Here is a 19,181-nt window from a genome sequence, read left to right as displayed (position 1 = left end):
AGAAGAATTTTATCTATGGGTTTAAAGGTGGGAACACGAGGACTTTGAGATAAAGTGACTGCTGCTATAATCTTAATGTGAGAGCTGTGCTATGGACTCTGAACCAATCCCAAGCTGTTTAAAGGCTTTACTTGTTTACTGGATCAAAGACTGGACAAACAAATGACAGATGGAAGCAACACAAACGCAACGATTGTTGATCGGCTCTTTACTGGTCATCATATGTTCCTACAATTTGTAGTTTTTCAAAGGAGATATTGACTTTAGAACTGGAGCGCCAGCAAAATTCTACATGGCTGCTGTGTGTGAACACAGGAGGAGAACTCAGCTACATGCATCTCTCAGAGTTTGGATTTATTTATGCCGTGCGCTTTTCTATCTTATTTAGACATATATGATGTGGGATTTTTTTCTGAATACAAAAAGCCACCCAAATTGACATGCTGCCGTGAATCCGAACATGAAACTAAGTGGCTGCAGATGCAGTTGAGTGACTTTCTGCAAGCTAAAAGTCAGTCCCCAAGGTTACATAATGATTATGGATAACAATGGCTATTATTCTGTCATGCATTTTTCGACGCACTCTGGATAAGTTTACTTTTGTTATGTGGTACTGAATTTTTTTTCAAATATAACGTTGTCTGAAGTGAGATATGCACTTTAAGATCACCTTCGATGATTGCATGCCTCAGGGAGGCTTGTTTAGGTGAGTTTCACCTGTGGGGATGCTCCTGAACTCCCTAAACTACAATATGTTGTCACATGACTGCTGGTGTTTGTGCACAGATGGAAAAGACAGCGGGTCAGTGACATTCAGTGGATTTGTTACTGCAAGTGGGTATAAAAAGTATAAGAAAGGAAACAAATTCTTGCAAAGCCATATATTGCTGTAGGTAAAACTCTTACTGTAAATGCTGCTGCACACCTTGAGGATGAAGAACACAGCATTCACCCATCAAATGTTGGCAGGCTGGCACAAAGCTCTGGTGTCTGCTCAGAGGACTTTCACAGCAGAATGATTCAGATTGAGTGTTAAATCACAGAAGACGTGATACGACATGAAAGAAGGAATTATATTTTTGTGCCCAACTTGAAACATTCAACTCACAAAAAAGGCAACATTTAAAATCTTAATGGTACATTGTGAGTCCAGTGTAATCATCACAAATAATTCATATGAAAGACTCTAGCAACTGGAAAAGGCCAAGGGGACATTGACGTTTCACTTCGCTACAACTGACAGATGGGTACTTTCAAGAAGTGGGGATGGACACCTGGGTAGCTGATATGTAGGACCTGGGGCATTTCTGTGGTGTGGTGGATGCAGCGATGTGTGGCATTGGTGCTACTCCCAAACCTGACCTGAGGTGTTTTTGATCCATTACATTCCTTCTCTCCTGTGCTTGTTTCTCTTTCAGTATCTGTGTGTCTGTTTTTTCTTTTTTACCAGAAAGGAGATTTTTTTTTTCTTATTTGATGTGAGACAATAATAAAAAAAAAAAAACTAATTCAAAGTTGAGGGGTTTCTTTTGTTTTTCTTTTTTTATAGCAGCAGCAGCTTTCTGCAGCTAATACTGTATATTTTTTCTCTGTATTTCTGACATTTCAGATGAATCATGTTTTAGATTGGGTGAATTACTTCCCCTACGGACGTTATGTGATCGCATGTGTTCTTTAACCTGTTTGTTTCCGAGGAAACCTCTCTTTTTTTCTATTCGTGGACTTCAGCTCTGCTTTCAATACATCATGCTGCAGGACAAGCTCTCAACTTTGTGTACCTGACTCCACCTGCTGGTGTATCACTGACTTCCTTTCCAACAGGAGGCAGCACATGAAGCTGCCTCCTGTTTACTCTTCTCCATGTACACCAACTGCTGCACCTCCAGTCACCAGTCTGTAAAGCTCCTGAAGTTTGCGGATGATACAACCCTCATCGCTGATGTGGACGAGTCTGCCTACAGACGGGAGGGAGATCAATCACCTGCTGTCCTGGTGCAGAGAGAACAACCTGGAGCTTAATGCCCTCAAAACAGTGGAGATGATTGTTGACTTAAGAAAGAACCCAGTCCTTGCCAACCCCATAACCCTGTGTGACTCCCCAGTCCCCATTGTGGAGTTCTTCCATTACCTGGGGATCATCATCACCCAGGACCTCAAGTGGGAGCTGAATGTCAACTCTTTCATCAAGAGAGCACAACAGAGGATGTACTTTCTGTGGCAGCTGAGGAAGTTCATCCTGCCAAAAACACAGATGGTGACCATCTGGTACGCTGCTGCCACTGCTGAGGACAGGGGCAGACTGCAGCATACCATCCACGCAGCAGAGAAGGTGATGGACTGCAATCTGCCATCCCTACAGGACCTGTACAGGAACAAGAACATTGTGGCTGACCCTTCTCACCCAAGTCACAAACTTTTTGTACCCTCCCCTCTGGCAGACGGCTGAGTTTTATCAGGGGTAAAATCTCAAGACACCAAAACAGCTTAATAAATAATGCCAGAGATGCCTATTTACCGTGCCCTCACCCCCACAAAGTACAGATTGGTCATCCCTGCACTGAAAGGTACTGTACATCTGCACACCAATCATATGCTTTTGCACAGTTCCACCCACTAAGTTATATTTATTTAACAGTGAACATAGTTTTGCCTATTTGTCTCTTTTAGTTCTTACAGAAGTATTTTTTTCCTTGTCTTTTTTTTTATTGTTGTTCATGCACCAGTAATGCCAGATCAAATTGCTTGTATGCGACAACTTACTTGACAATAAATTTCATTCTGATTCTACTCGCTATGAAACTTTGTGGAATGTTCAAGAGGAAAAATGCAGTAATGTTTGGTGTTGATTTAGAATATGGATTTAGAATGTGTAATTATTCTACCCTGAGATGAGTAGAATAATTATTCTACTCTGGGTGGTGCGGGCCCTCCTGCTGCGGCCTTCGCCCACTTTGCCTCAATTTGGATGACGGACTGCTTCAGGTTTAGTGCACATAAACAATGTCAAATGTATATGTGTCGTCTTTAATTATGATATGTGCCATTATTATGGTAAACAAGTAATAATTGTGGATTAATTGCTGTATCTTGTCTGAGGTAATTGGAGTGTAAATGTAATTTCGTTGTTGTTGCACTCGTGTAATGACAATGACAATAAATGTCATCTCATCTCATCTCATTTCATCTCTACCCCTCACTCCCAACATAATTGATAAGATTTTCATGAACTAATACACTGATCTTCAGTAAATCTGCCATATACAGTATGTATTATGACAGATAATTAAAGGGTACACATTTGAGGAGATCCAGACAACGATTTGAGAAGCTGAGTGAAAAATGTGTGTTTGGTGTGTTGGCTTTCAAAGACTGTCTGGACTCAGCCATCAGAGGTGCACCAGTGTGTGTTGAAAGTATTGCACCTGTAGATAGATTCACTTGTCTCTACAGTGACATTTGTGTCTCTGGGTTCTCACCCTTTGAGCTAGAGAGATGCTTGAAATGAATTTATCCAATCATGAATTTTCTGGAGTAAGGTGTTTGCTGATACCTTCACAGGAGAAAGGTCCAGATCTTTAGGTTCCTGGAACCTGCCTTACTGTATGGTTGTGAAACTTGGATGCAAACCAGTGACATAAATTGATGACTGGATACCTTGTACACGAAGCCTCTCTGGAGGATCCTTGGATACCACTGGCAAGACTTTCTCAGGTGAGAAGTACCATCTGCATTGTGAGGGAACTTCAACTGCAACATATTTGTTCAGCTGGTGTTTTTCTCTGGACATGATCCTACATGCAGGTGCCTTGTTGGCTGAAGAAGGCCAAGGGAACTCAGAAATTTCACCTGGCTGCAATGACAGGTAGTCTTCGTGGTTGCAATCCAGGAACTGGGCTGTTTCTGTAGTGTTGTGAATGAGATGACATGATATGGATGTAGAAGTCATAAATACATACGTATTTGAAAGGTAAGTTGCAAAATTCCGACGTTGGTAACCTTGGCAATTTTTTAAGTTATCATCAAGTCCATTGTACAGTATTCCAAGGCAGCTCCAACCCTCCTGGGAGCCTTTTGAATTTGTTTGTTTCCAATAGCGATAAATTTATGCATGATTTTTGGTGCAATTCCTAAGAGCTCCTTCTCAGATTGGATGTAAAGTATTTGACCTTGTAGCAAAATTACTGTGCAAAAAAACTAGTGTGAAGAGATAAATCCTAAAATGTGATACTGACCTATCAGTGACAGGAGCAGCAGTGTGATCTATAACTAGTTTTTGTCAGCAATGTATATGTTTTAGTCACACATTTCACACCACTCTACTGGAACAGATTGTAAACAATGCAGCTGATTGCATTAGTCACATAATGACTTGCTTTTTATGGCACAGTGCAAGTCAGTTTACATGCATCTTACGCATAAGTACAATAATTTCACTGGTGTGTGTGCTGTAATCATATGGCTGAACAGATCGAGTGGACGCAGTGATGGAGGACTGCAGCTGTTTGTGAATTACTGCTGATGTCTTGTTTTGATTACACAGCCGATGCATACAAGGAGTTAATCTGCATCATTACAAGTCTGCGTGATGTTTCTGTGTAGGCTCTCAGTTGTCCAGGTGGTTTCCATAGTAGAGAAGCTTGAATCTTCGACTGGACTGGGTTGCTTGACGTGAGGACGTTTCGCTTCAAATCACAGAAGCTTCATCAGCTAAAATTCTTACTCTGGTAGTCTGACTTCTGTCTTGACTCTTGTAGAGAAGAATAAACCAGAAGCCAACAAAAGCTGGAGTTTTTAACCTAACCAGACCCCTCCTACCGAGAGGCCGACTGCTATAGGCTAGTGACTAAACAATAGCTCTAATTAGCACCTACTGTGCTCTAGTTAGCACTCTCCTAATGATGGGATGGAAGCCTCCCCTGATGGCTCCCTTGACGACTCTCCTGATGACGTGAATGACTCATTACCATGAACAAAAGACTGAACAAAAGACTTGTGGCCAATCTGTACATGGACGAGTGGAGAAGACAGCCTTGACGTCGTTCACGGGCATCTCTCCCAGTCACTGGTTCAGATATGTCGATGACACATGGGTTAAAATCAAGCAACAGGAGGTCAAGGACTTTACAGAACACATCAATTCGGTGGATTCCAATATCAAGTTCACATGTGAGGATGCCAGAAACAACCATTTAGCCTTCTTGGACTGTGATGTTACGATTGGAGAGAACAGGCAGCTCCAGACAGAGGTTTACAGAAAACCCACTCACACTGACCAATATCTGCTCTTTGGCTCAAACCACCCCCTTGAACACAAGCTCGGGGTGATCAGGACTCTTCAACACAGAGCGCTACAGGTGCCCACAACTGCAGAGGGAAGGGCTAAAGAACAACAACTTGTACGGAAAGCCCTCACAGTATGTGGGTACCGATGGTCCCTGGACAAAGTGCAGAAGTCCCAGAAAACAAAGAGACCAGATAGACAGGAGACGGAGACAAGAAGAAGAGGAGTGTCTCTCCCTTATTTAGCAGGAGTAGGGGAAAAACTACAGAGGATCTTCAGACAGCACAAAATCCCAGTTTACTTTAAACCGGTTAACACCTTGAAACAGAAATTAGTTCACCCTAAGGACAGGATCCCTAGTTACAAACAGAGCAATGTAGTGTATTATATCAGATGTCAGGAAAACTGTAATGAACACTACATAGGTGAGACTAAGCAACCTTTAAACAAGAGGCTATACCAGAACCGCAGAGAGGTCGCCAGTGGACCTCAGTCTGCAATTCATCTCCACCTGAAAGACACTAACCACAAGTTTGAGTACAAGGAAGTTAAAATCTTAGCCAGAGAGAAGAAATGGTTTGAGAGAGGTGTCAAGGAAGCATTCTTTGTAAAACAGTTGAAACCCAGCCTTAACCGGGGGGCGGGTCTCAGACACGCTTTGTCCCCTGTTTACAATGGGGTACTCAGGTCAAAGCAGTTTCAGTCTTTTGTTCATGGTAATGAGTCATTCACGTCATCAGGAGAGTCGTCAAGGGAGCCATCAGGGGAGGCTTCCATCCCATCATTAGGAGAGTGCTAACTAGAGCACAATAGGTGGTAATTAGACCTATTGTTTAGTCACTAGCCTATAGCAGTTGGGCTCTTGGTAGGAGGGGTCTGGTTAGGTTAAAAACTCCAGCTTTTGTTGGCTTCTGATTTATTCTTCTCTACAAGAGTCAAGACAGAAGTCAGACTACCAGAGCAAGAATTTTAGCTGAGGAAGCTTCTGTGATTTGAAGCGAAACGTCCTCCCGTCAAGCAACCCAGTCCAGTCGAAGATTCAAGCTTCTCTACTAAGTCTGCGTGATATTACACTGCAGGTTTGCTTTTTGAGGCCGACACAATCACTGTCACAATTTGATACAATATGTTGTTCTGGATAATGTAACTTAGTCTTCCCAATGTCATGCTAGATTAGAGTTCAGGCTGGATGCAGACATGAAGGAATGTCCAGGCCATTGTTGTGCCTCATGGAGCTGCGTGATTATGATGAAAATTTTGACTTGAAAATGTCAACAAGAGCAGTCAGAGTTCAGACTTTCACACCTGCAGATGTGCCCATCCCTTCTTCATAGTGATGTTCAACACATTACATAAATACAGGTGAGCCTCCTTAACTCGCTTGAGTTGGGGTCCACAAAATTGGGCCGTAAGGTTGACTAAAAACTTAAAATCAGCTTACCTTGCCATATTACAAAAGTTTGGACCAGTTAAAGCGTAGTTTCCTTCCTGGATGGTGATTTCTTCATCTGGAGTCAGTTCAGGATCTTCTTCTTCCTCCTTGGGCTGCTGCACTTCAGCGATGAGGGCTTCGTCATTGCGGACGATTCTGGACGATTCAAAGCTTTTCATTTATGGATTTGGATGTGACTTTCCTCTTTATATTCTTCCCGTTGGTTCAGATTGGGCCAGAATTTATTCACAACCCCATCCTTTGCTAGTGGAGGCACTAATTTACATTTGCGCTCACTCCTCCACAAAACGGTCAAATTTGACAAAAATGTTGACTGTTTTACAGTAGTCTAAATTTTCGGTATCCACAAATCGACCACGAATAAAGCTGAATCGTGACTTATGCGTGTGCAAGTTAATGAGGCTCAGCTCTATAATTAGTGGGATACATACATATGAAACATATTTCTGCATATCAAACAGAGATCAATCAATCAATTCAGACTGCTTAATGCAAATTAGCAGACAAGAATAAGAGTATTCCACAGGGTAAAATACAGAATAACAGCATTATGGGCCAAATCCTGATGCACAGCACAAATTTGTTTTTCTATTTACAGTCTACGCAATCAGGCTGCAAAGTTGGGTGGTGAGTCCACAGGGGGTTGATTTATCCTCTACAGTAGTTCTGAGCATGTTTTGTGCACAACATGAAATAAACCAACCAGAGTATCATCTGTTATTCCCTATTGGTTGGAGTTCACCAGGCGCACACCACACCTTTGTTGAGGAACTGGGTGTATGTGTGATATGAACCCACTCTGGTAAAGTGTGTCCAAATGTTGAGATTTTTAAATACCAAGAACAAACTTTGCTGGACTTTACAATAGGTTTTAGTGGTCTACGGAGCAATCACACTATAACAAAGTACCACCACTGCACCTGAGTACACCTCCTTTTTAGAACAACATGTCTATGAGAGCACAGACGAGCACAAATATACCGTATTTTCCGGACTATAAGTCGCACTTTTTTACATGTTTTGGCCGGGGGTGCGACCTATACTCCGGTGCGACTTATAAATGAAAAATATACCGGTAGGATCTCAATTAATTTACTGTAACAAAACAATTTTACGTGACAGAGTCGATCTATGTTTTAAAATGGCCACCGGAAAAGGAAATGCAATGCATCATGGGCACTGTAGTATGACGGCCATCCTATAGTTCACGCTGGTCGCGATAACCAATCAGAGAACAGAACTTTGGATGCGTATTCCTCACCTCACCCACAGCGTGTGAAGCTGACGAACACGGTGCTTGCTGTTATTCCGGCATGGCGAACAGAACAGCTTCAACCCTTGGATATCAATGTGAGCAGAGTGTTTAAGTTGACGCTGAGAGCTGCGTGGGAGCATTGGGTGAGCGACGGCGGAGGATTAGCGTGTGCACTTGGAAGGAGCTGGCGTCGATGATTGTGAAAAGCGTTTGAAGCAGACGAACATGGTGTTTATTCCGGGACGGCTAACAAGACAGCTTCAACCCTTGGATATCAGTGTGAGCAGAGTTGACGCTGAGAGCTGCATGGGAGCACTGAGCGACGGCGGAGGATTAGCATCTGCACTTGGAAGGAGCTGGATCGACACCGCTGGGTGGTCATGAGCTGCGCAGGTAGGTGCTGCATGGTTCGGCTCGCAATGTGGTCCGCAAAATACAAACATATCCGTAGGTAAAATGCAGCTCACGAGAGGGCACTCGAGGCTTGTGTGACTGTTCCTGCGACTTCTGACTACCATAGAAAAATAAAAATTTTAACGTTACTGATAACATAACAAGACAACGGAGAAGGCCCGAAAAAATGCCACCAAAAGAAAATCATACTCTGCAGATTACAAGTTGCGACTGGTGAAATATGCATCCGAAAACGGTAGCTGTCACAATATTATCATCTGAACTTTTCATGTTAACATACCTGTATGTCCATGGGACTTATAGTCCAGTGGACCTTATTTATGGTTTATTTTTCTTTATAATGGATAAAGTGGCTGGTGCGACTTATACTCCGGTGCGACTTATTTATGGTTTGTTTTTCTTTATAATGGATAAAGTGGCTGGTGCGACTTATACTCTGGTGCGACTTATAGTCCGGAAAATACGGTACTCAGTATTCAAACAACAGAAGAAAATTATATATATTTGTGTTGTGCTGTGTGCTTTGTTGGGCTGGGTGGAGGACTCTCAATGACAACGTTTTTATTCATTCTTGAATCAGAATCAGGACATAAAACATGATGGAGGACAAAGCGTTACCCAGCCTCAAACTGACTCACGCCAATGCTGGTTTCAAACACTTAAAAAAAAAAAAAAAAAGCTGAATCATTGCAAAAAAAATGATTTCAAGGACTAACATCACTTTCTGAGTATTAGCGAGACTATTCTCGCTATTGCATATTGTCATCTCTGAACCAATGTAGGGAGTGCACTTATTATTCCCTTATTTCTGAACAAACTGAGAAAAAAATATCAACACAACCACATCCTACCAAAATGTACTTCTTAAATGTCACACAGCAGTCACGGCTTCGTCTGACTGCCATTGTCAGTCAAAAAGGTGGTAAGCATATACACTGCTAACAACAAGCAGTGCAACCTGTTTCAAAGTCCCGTGGCCTTACCACAGATGTTCTGCTGAGATCAGTAATCCAATGTTGCTTCCTCTCGAAGCCTTCATGGTCATACTTTAAGGTGCGTTTACACATATCCAAGACATGTCATTTTTCTGTCATTTGTGACACATTCCTAACATTCTTAATGTGACTTAACGCATCTGAATTAGGTTTCTTAATAGTGCGTGTTGGTGCGTGATATTCTTGATATTCATGTTGTGAAAGTGTAGGAACACGGACCCACAACAGGGGGCGCAATGAACGGACAATGGAGGAAGATAAATAACAAGGTTTACTATTGTGAAACAAGCACAATAAGTACAACAATCACAATTTGGGGTCGAATTTGCTGGTGTCGTGTGGGCAGGCTCGAAGGTAGGAGACGCCCGTCTCAGTCGAACCGGAACCACCCCGATCTCCTCTGCCACCGAACCCTGGAAATACTGGAACCGCCAAGTCCCGAATTCCCAGGTGGCCACTGCCTCCGCTCGTCGGATCCGGTACTGCTGGCAGGAGAGAGCAACAACACACAGGTGTGATGCGACAGCACCCAGTAACGAAGAGGGGAGAAGCCGCCTCCACCTCTTGTCAATGCACAACAGGAAGGTGAGTACTTATCCAAGCAATATAGCTTTTAGCAGTCAACAATCCTGAAAAGGTTTAACAAATGATTAGCTGGTTAATCAGAATAAGAATGCAGAGATACTACCTCAGTCTTAGGCGATATCTCGGCACTGAGGTGGAGACGCCGTCCTCCTGATATACCTTGAGTAGAAACAGCTGTGTCCAATAATGGGTGACAGCTGTCACCCTGGCTGCTCATCTCAGGTGGCGACGCCCTCTGGTGCCTGGAGCCCGCACTCCAGGCAGGGCGCCCTCTGGTGGTGGTGGGCCAGCAGTACCTCCTCTTCAGCGGCCCACACAACAATTCATGGAGCATGTTTTTTCCTGTCAAAAAATCTTCCACGAATGTCACACACCACCCTCATTTCGTCTCACGTCGTGGAGGTCGCAACTGAGTGTATTGATCCGTCTTGATGAGCAGTGATCCTTAACAGAACATGACAACATTTGTAGTGGTTCCTGCGATGGTTCTTGGAGCCCAAACTGTCACACGTTATTATGAAGTGACATGGAAACTGTCACGTTTTGACATGACTTGTAACGCGGCGTCACATTTTACTGCGCGCCATGACGAATCAGTTTTCTGTTGCGTGCGCACAATTAAACTTGGCTCCAAATGTCGTTCCAGTTCCTGCTGAAGCTCCTCACGATGTTCCTGCAGGGGTTCCACCTGCTGTTGTAACCGATGAGCGGGAGAACGAGTCTGAGGAACCAGAGGAGCCTCATGTGTAGCCAGACATCTCTGCACCTCCTCCAGTCCGGCGGAGGAAGAAGCGTGCGCACAATTAAACCCTGCTGCACCGCATTCAGTTTGACTGCTGACACCAAGTTGGCTAAAAGTCTCATTTCAGTGCTCTTCAGCGCGCTCCTGCAGGTGTTCCACCTGCTGCATGTGCCTGATGTTTGGGAAAATGCGCGAGACGAGAGCTGCATGAAGCCACACATCTGCGCCACTCCATGGCACAGAGCCCAACTACGCCTGCAGTCACAAAGTTCTTCTGAAAAACTGGAGTGATCTGAATTCGGTTGGATGAATATGGGTTTGTGTGTGGAGACAATTCACCTCGTTCACAACGTGACAGAACTTAACGATGCGCTGTTACGCGCAATAGCGCATAACAACACGGAACACTATTCTTGACCATGTGTAATGGTTCCTGATAATTCTCCAGCAACACGTGCCATTAATCGTAACGTGTGGTAACAGGTTGCAGCAGTTCCTGAGGACACCTGATGCCTCTGCCCCGAATAATCACATTCGTGATCAGCGGCCAAGAATGTGTACTTTGTGGCATTCGTGACTTCTTGTCGTTATGTGTAAACGCAGCATTAGCAAAATTGGATAAACCTGCACAGCTTTCACACACACATATAGAAACAAAAACATAGATGTCAAGCATGTTGGGAAGGTGTCATAGCACAGACCCACAACAGGGGGCGCTAAAGAACGGACAATGAATAAGCCAAAAAGTAACAATTTAATGTTGTGACAACACACAACTAAATACACAAAATTTGTAAAGTCAATTAACACCAGTTAACGCCGATGTGAGACCAGGGGCGGTGAGGCACCGGCAGGGGTTGGAGGAGTCCCGAGGTCCTCCGATGGTCTGCCTTGCCCCTGGCGCAGATGGTACAGGCCTGGACATAGTCCCGGACGTCGGTTTCCAGGGACGCCCACCAGAAGCGCTGCTGGACCACTGCCACGATCCTATGCACTCCGGGATGACAGGAGAGCTTGGACCCGTGACAGAAGTCCAATACGGCAGCTCTTGCCTCTGGTGGGACGTACATTCTGTTCTTGGGGCCGGTCCCCGGGTCCGGGCTCCTTGCCAGGGCCTCCCGGACGGTCTTCTCCATGTCCCAGGTGAGGGAGGCCACGACAGTGGACTCGGGGATGATGGTCTCGGTGGGGTTCGACAGCTCCGCTTTGGCTTCTTCTTCGTGCACCCGGGACAATGCATCCGATTTTTGGTTCTTGGTCCCGGGGCGGTACGTGATCCGGAAGTCAAAGCGCCCGAAGAACAGAGACCAGCGGGCTTGCCTGGGGTTCAGCCGCTTGGCGGTCCGGATGTACTCCAGGTTCCGATGGTCCGTGAAAACCGTGAAAGGCAACGACGCCCCCTCCAGCAGGTGTCTCCACTCTTCAAGAGCCTCCTTCACTGCGAGGAGCTCCCGATTGCCGACATCATAGTTCCGTTGAGCTGGGGTCAACCTGCGGGAAAAATAGGCACAAGGATGGAGAACCTTATCAGCCTCCACGCTCTGGGACAGCACGGCTCCTATCCCTGAGTCAGAGGTGTCCACTTCCACTATGTACTGGCGATCAGGATCAGGCTGCACCAGAACTGGTGCAGTCGAGAACCGGCGTTTCAACTCCTGGAACGCGGCTTCGCACCGATCCGACCAGGTGAAGGGGACCTTGGTGGAGGTCAGGGCAGTCAGGGGGCTAACTACCTGACTGTAGCCTTTAATGAACCTCCTGTAGAAATTTGCAAAGCCGAGGAACTGCTGCAATTTCCTGCGGCTTGTTGGTTGGGGCCAATCTCTCACTGCCGCAACCTTGGCCGGATCAGGGGCGACGGAGTTGGAGGAGATGATGAACCCCAAGAAGGACAAAGAAGTGCGGTGGAACTCGCACTTCTCGCCCTTCACAAACAGCCGGTTCTCCAACAACCGCTGCAGGACCTGACGTACATGCTGGACATGGGTCTCAGGGTCCGGGGAAAAGATGAGTATATCGTCCAGATATACGAAGACGAACCGATGCAGGAAGTCCCGCAAGACGTCATTTACCAAAGCTTGGAACGTCGCGGGGGCGTTAGTGAGGCCGAACGGCATGACCAGGTACTCAAAGTGACCTAACGGGGTGTTAAATGCCGTCTTCCATTCGTCTCCCTTCCGGATCCGAACCAGGTGGTACGCATTTCTAAGATCCAATTTAGTAAAAATTTGGGCTCCATGCAGGGGCGTGAACACTGAATCCAACAGAGTGTGATGTGTGATTAATGGAAGCAGGGTGCCATCTAGTGCTCGCACCTGCAATGGTGCCGGCAGAGCCACCAGGGGGAGCCCTACTTCCTTTGCCCATCTGCTATCCAGCAGATTCCCTTCCGACCCCGTGTCTACCAGTGCTGGGGCGTGAAGGGTTAGATCCCCACAAAGGATCGTCACTGGGATTCGTGCAGATTTGCGGGATTTCCCCGCGTGCGTGTTATGACCCACCCTTAGCCCAGTTTCTAAGGACGGGCGTTGTAGTTTGACCGTTTTGGGGCAGTCCTTCTGCATATGCTCACAAGAGCCGCAGACAAAACACTCCCCACGGGCCAACCTCCTTTGTCTGACATTTGTTTTTACTTTGGCCCTGCTCGTGTCCATAGCCTCCTCAGCAGGGGGAGCTGTAGCCACACGGAGCTCTCTGGCAGTGAAGTGTGGGGACGACGTCACCCTTTCGGAACCGGAAGGGGGAGGGACGGCTCGTGCCTGGTCACGCCCCCCGGCCTGTTCCCGACGATGCTCATTCAAATGGTTGTCTAAGCGTATAACCAAATCGACAAGCCCGTCAAAATCCAGCGGTTCCTCCTTAGCCAGCAGGTGCTCCTTCAGGACCGGAGACAGTCCATTCATGAAGGAGGCGCGGAGCGCAACGTTATTCCAGCCGGACCTCGCTGCCGCGATGCGGAAGTCGATTGCATACTCGGCTGCGCTGCGACGCCCCTGTCTCATTGACAGCAGCACGCTCAAAGCGGTCTCGCCTCTGTTGGGATGGTCAAAAACTTGTTTTAACTCCCGTATAAACTCAGCATAAGACGTTAGGAGCCGTGAATTCTGCTCCCAAAGCGCCGTAGCCCAGGCGCGTGCCTCTCCTCGAAGCAGACTAATAACATAAGCCACCCGGCTGGCGTCTGACTCGTACATGACAGGACGCTGTGAAAAGACGAGGGAACACTGCATGAGGAAGTCTGCGCACGTCTCAACACAGCCTCCGTACGGTTCCGGAGGGCTTATGTATGCTTCAGGGGACGGTGGGGGGGGGTCGCTGAACGACCAGTGGAACGTCTGTTACGGGCCCAGGACCAGCAAGAGGAGTGGCTGCAGCAGCGCCCTGATCGCGCGCTTCCACGCTGGCGGTGAGAGCCTCCACCCTCCGGTTAAGGAGAACATTCTGCTCGGCCACTAAATCCAGCCGAGCCGTGAAGGCGGTTAAGATTTGCTGCAGCTCACTTAACACGCCTCCCGCTGACGCCTGTGCTCCTGGCTCTTCCATTGGCCGTTCAAGCTCGGGTTGACGCCCCTCGGAATCCATGACGATTGGCCGAGAAATCCTGTTGGGAAGGTGTCGTAGCACGGACCCACAACAGGGGGCGCTAAAGAACGGACAATGAATAAGCCAAAAAGTAACAATTTAATGTTGTGACAACACACAACTAAATACACAAAATTTGTAAAGTCAATTAACACCAGGTGACGTGTGGGCAGGCTCGAAGATAGAAGACCCCCGACGAGAGAGAAGCCGCGTCCCACACGGCTTCCACCACCAACGGTCTGAAGAACACCGGAGCCGCCAAGTCCCGAGTCCCCAGGTGGCCTCTGTCTTCGGCTGTCGACCCTGGTACTGCTGGCAGAAAGCAAAGACAAGATAAATGAGTGTGAGTCCGCACACTCAGTAATCCACAGTCTGCACACAGTTAGGAGGGAGCACCTCCACCTCCAATCACACACTCGTGCAGCTCCTGTTTAATCCACTTATCTGGTTTGGGGTGTGAGGCGAAGCCGTCGCTGTCACACCAAACGTCAATCCCACAGATAAGGAAAGCACCAGGAAAACGGCTGCAACAGAAGTTCAGATTATTACACAACGTATGAGTCAGCAGAGAAATTACCTCTTCGGTAGTCCATTTCTCGGCGAGGAGGTGGAGTTGCAGTCCGGCCTTCATGGTGATGATGATGAACGAGTGACAGCTGGTGCAGAGGATGAATGACAGCTGTCACTTCTTCTGGGTCTGGCGCCCTCTCGTGCTTGGAGCCCGCACTCCAAGCAGGGCGCCCTCTGGTGGTGGTGGGCCAGCAGTACCTCCTCTTCAGCAGCCCACATAACAAAGCAAAGTAAAATATAATGCAATGCTTAAATTACTCTCGGCTATATGAGCATGAAAAATAGGAAACAGAATGTGACCTTTTGACCACTTAAAATAGGTCAAGGTTAGCCATCTTTGAATTTGTCCAAGGTCTGTGTCCCAAGAATGTTCTCTGTGAATTTTAAGCCCTTGGCAGTAACAGGATTGGAGTTATGCTAAGCACAGACAGATGGATGGATGGGCAGACACAAGGTCTTCACAATACCCAATAGCCCTATTTTGGCCTTGGGGAAAAATGGGACCAGAAATTCAGCTCACTTAAGAAAAAAACAAAATTGGATCTTGCTAACGCAATGCATTTTGGGTTGGTATTGCCTACATGGAATAATGAAAATTGGATACCATCTTGTTCAATGGCCGCACTTTATGGTGCAACACACATTAACAGTCACCACTGGTTTTGAGTTGGGACTGTGTTTGTTTTCTTTGGGGTGAAGTACTCACTCTGATTGTGATAATCACGTTTGTGCTCAAGTAAATGATTGAGGTCAGTGGTAAGAACAAAAACCCCTTCATGTAAATACAACCAATGGAAGAAATGATCTTATTACTTGTACTTTGGAAAACTGACAAGAAATACAAACTTACCTCACTATAGTGCAAAGAATTTCACAAGTTGTCAAAACCATAGACAAAATATTAATTAATATTATTAATATTAATTACAAATAACCTGCCATTTCATATTTCAATTTCCTGTTAACACATTGATAAAGTTAAAAAGAAAACCCTGCGCACTTTAGTGTACATTATAAAAGGATTATGGCAGCGAGCGAGATTTTACTGACTGCAATGATACCAATTTTTAGCTTTATACACATATTAGTAACCTAATTTAAATCCAAATCAATCTAAAAAAATTACTGTGCTATTTAATTCTTATTGCACCTTCATATCAGTGATGAGATAAGCGCTCACTAATTGGCTGTTTCTGCTCACCCGGGAAAATGCCACAGATCAGCAGCCACTGCTGGCTGCACTGAAAATAATGAGCTAATAAAGATAAGGATCATGGGAAAATTGCAGATTGGGGACCACTCATATTCTCTCTGACTGTGGATGTGTATTAGGATCATAATCACAGAATATTGTTTTTTTTTTTTTCTCTTGAAAGCAAAATCAAAGCTATATCACCACATTTAAGCACCCTGATGTTCACATTATGTCTGGAGGCCTTGATGGATATATGAAAACTCACTGTTGTAATTCCTTTTTGTGCTCAGAGTTCATCTTCAGTTCACTTCAAGCAGATAGATAGCAGATAGTTTTTTCACTCCTGCTGTCCTCTGAATTGTCTATTCATTAAAACGCGTGCCTTCACTTGACTTACTTTAGTTTTTACATGTGCACATTATAGAAGTGTATTATACTATGTAACTCTATAAATTTGCATCCATAGTATACATCACCATTATACTGCACTCACTGTCTTTATGTAATAGGTTGAAAATGCTACAGACAGAGTTTTTATTATGAAGCAAACCCCCCTCTTATTTTTTTTGGAGATAATACTGTAAAGAACTACTCTAGTAGAGTGACTTGAACGCATCACAGATGCGTGAATTCTACTCCACCAAATCAGTAGATGGCGCTTGTTTGCTCCTGTGGATCAGACAGAGCTATTTCTTCTCAGGCCTTACCTGGCGCGAATCAGAAATAAATGGCGCTGGCTTGACAAGGATATTAATTTGCTGTCTCTCCTCATTGATCCACAGGTACTGTAAAAACACCCTCTAAACTCATTAGTTTATATTCACACAAACGTGAATGACTGAGAAACCACTTTCCTGTGTGTTAGGATGACTATAACAGATATATAGCGTTTAGTTGTGTAGTTAATGAAGTGTATCTGCCGAGAGCTATTATTAGTCGACATGCTAGTTTGCATGTCTCATGCAGTAGAACAAGGTTATAAATGAAATCCTTTGATCTCATACTGATGATTTGAGACAGGTAGGTGTATGTACAGGTTAGTAAAATAAGTTATTGTTTCCAGTGTGCAGAGGTGAGTTCACCGTGGACTTTCTCTTGGAGAGAGCATTAGCACTGTTTATATTGTTAAGCTGCTGTCACGATGTTGCACATATTGCCAGTGGAAAATACTGTGAATGTTTAAGCTGAATTAGAAGCATTAGCACAAGAGTTGTAATGCAGCTATGTCCAAAAAGTTTCTTTTTATTACAAATTTGTTATTTTGGTTATCACTAACCTGTTTCAGTGATTCAATTTAATTTATTTTTCTAATTCTCCATCTTTTATTTACGCAGCTTTTGCAGTTTATATTTTGTTTGCACAGGATTCACTTTTCTTTTTTTAATGGACATTGATACATCTTTCTCATGCATATAATACAATTTATTGACCCGCATTGAAAATGAGATCCTGTTTTTCTGTTATGTGAGTTATGTTGAGAGTTTGGATAAAAGGAAATATTTTTGTTAAAAATCAGAAATAAATGGCGCTGGCTTGACAAGGATATTAATTTGCTGTCTCTCCTCATTGATCCACAGTGATCCATTGTGCGCGTAGAGCCAGGGCACCACAGATCCACAGTGCTCCTTAGCCTGTGTATCACATGTTGCCGGCCAAGATACCCCTAGGTCTGACGCCGGTTACATTTACACTGAAGTACTTCCTTACAAATAAGCAGCCAAATATTGACTTAAAATGATGGACATTAGAAAAGAAGAGAAATCCCCCCACCCCAGATCCTCTATTATAATTAATATTATTAATATTATTATTTACTTTAACACAGAAGCCATACTGAAAATGATGAAGTTTAAATAAAAACAGCACCTATGATGTTCAAATACATTAATATTCACCTAACAAATATAATGTACAGATTTTGGCAACCTCAAAAGGTTTGATTCTCAAAAGCTTATGCAATATTTTCATTTCAATAATAATCTGACACTAACACTAATAATAATCTAACACTAATAATCTAACCATATTGATTCATTTATTGATTATATTAGGTCATGCCAGGTTTGGAAGCACATTCTGGTTTGTGTATATTTATGTAAAACAGAAAAAAGCAGCAGATCACCACACATGCTATCAAAAGACCTTTTGCCAAATTTTCTTGAAAAGGATTTAAATAAAAAAACAACACTAACAACAACAGTAATAATAATAATAAATTACACTACATTCAGGATTGTTCAAGTATGCAGTGTTCGAAATAATATGCCAGCGTTAACCTTATTGGGTCCATGGACTTGCCGGTGAGTCCACATCAAATTCTTCCTTTAGTGTTTCTGAACCTGTTAGAGTTCAATTTTGACAGAGTCAAAGCTGAAAATCAGCATTTCAGTCTCAGTTACAGATAATCTCTGTTGATTAAGTTTTTAAATTTTTTTTTTTTTTTTTTTTTTTTGCCATTTGTTGGATGGGAGCAATGGAAACGAGAATCCATTCATACAAAATTTTTTAGAAGCTGTTCTATAAGCTCCCTAAAAGGTTCCACTACATGTTGAGATGGAACCATATAAAGACTCAGAATTATGACAATTGCAAACAATAACTGATATCTGAAGAACTGGATGAAATAATGGTTGTGGTTTGTAACAGGTACTGTTATATTTTGCCAATCTACAAAAACAGTGGAGCTGGAAAGTTTTAAGATATAACTCAGGCATGTTGCTGCAGGGGAACGAGGTGATAAATGGCATTGATTTTCTTTGTGAAAGAGTTCTTGAAGCTGTTTAAGTTTAGAGAATAAGGCATGTTGGGAAATGTCAAAGGCTGTTTGACGTGGAAAACTGCTGAAGAACAATTGTCTTTGACAAAGTGGAAAATATTAAGTGCATATTTTAACTTAATCTAGTCAATTTAAACTGAATTCGCCAGTGTGTTGCAGTGTCCATTTTTCTATCTTTTCTTTGGTATATGTTACCTCCACCAACCAACTAAGGAAGGTTGAGGTTACACAAAGGGCCTGATTTACAAAGATCTTAGATAATGAGTGCTAAATTGTGTGGGTAACCCAAACATTTTCATGATGGGGTGGACGCAGTTTTTGCGGGTGAAAACT

Source organism: Thalassophryne amazonica, chromosome 11 (genome assembly GCF_902500255.1).
Source record: "Thalassophryne amazonica chromosome 11, fThaAma1.1, whole genome shotgun sequence".
NCBI classification, from domain to species: Eukaryota; Metazoa; Chordata; class Actinopteri; order Batrachoidiformes; family Batrachoididae; genus Thalassophryne; species Thalassophryne amazonica.
Note: the sequence above shows the minus strand (reverse complement) of the source record.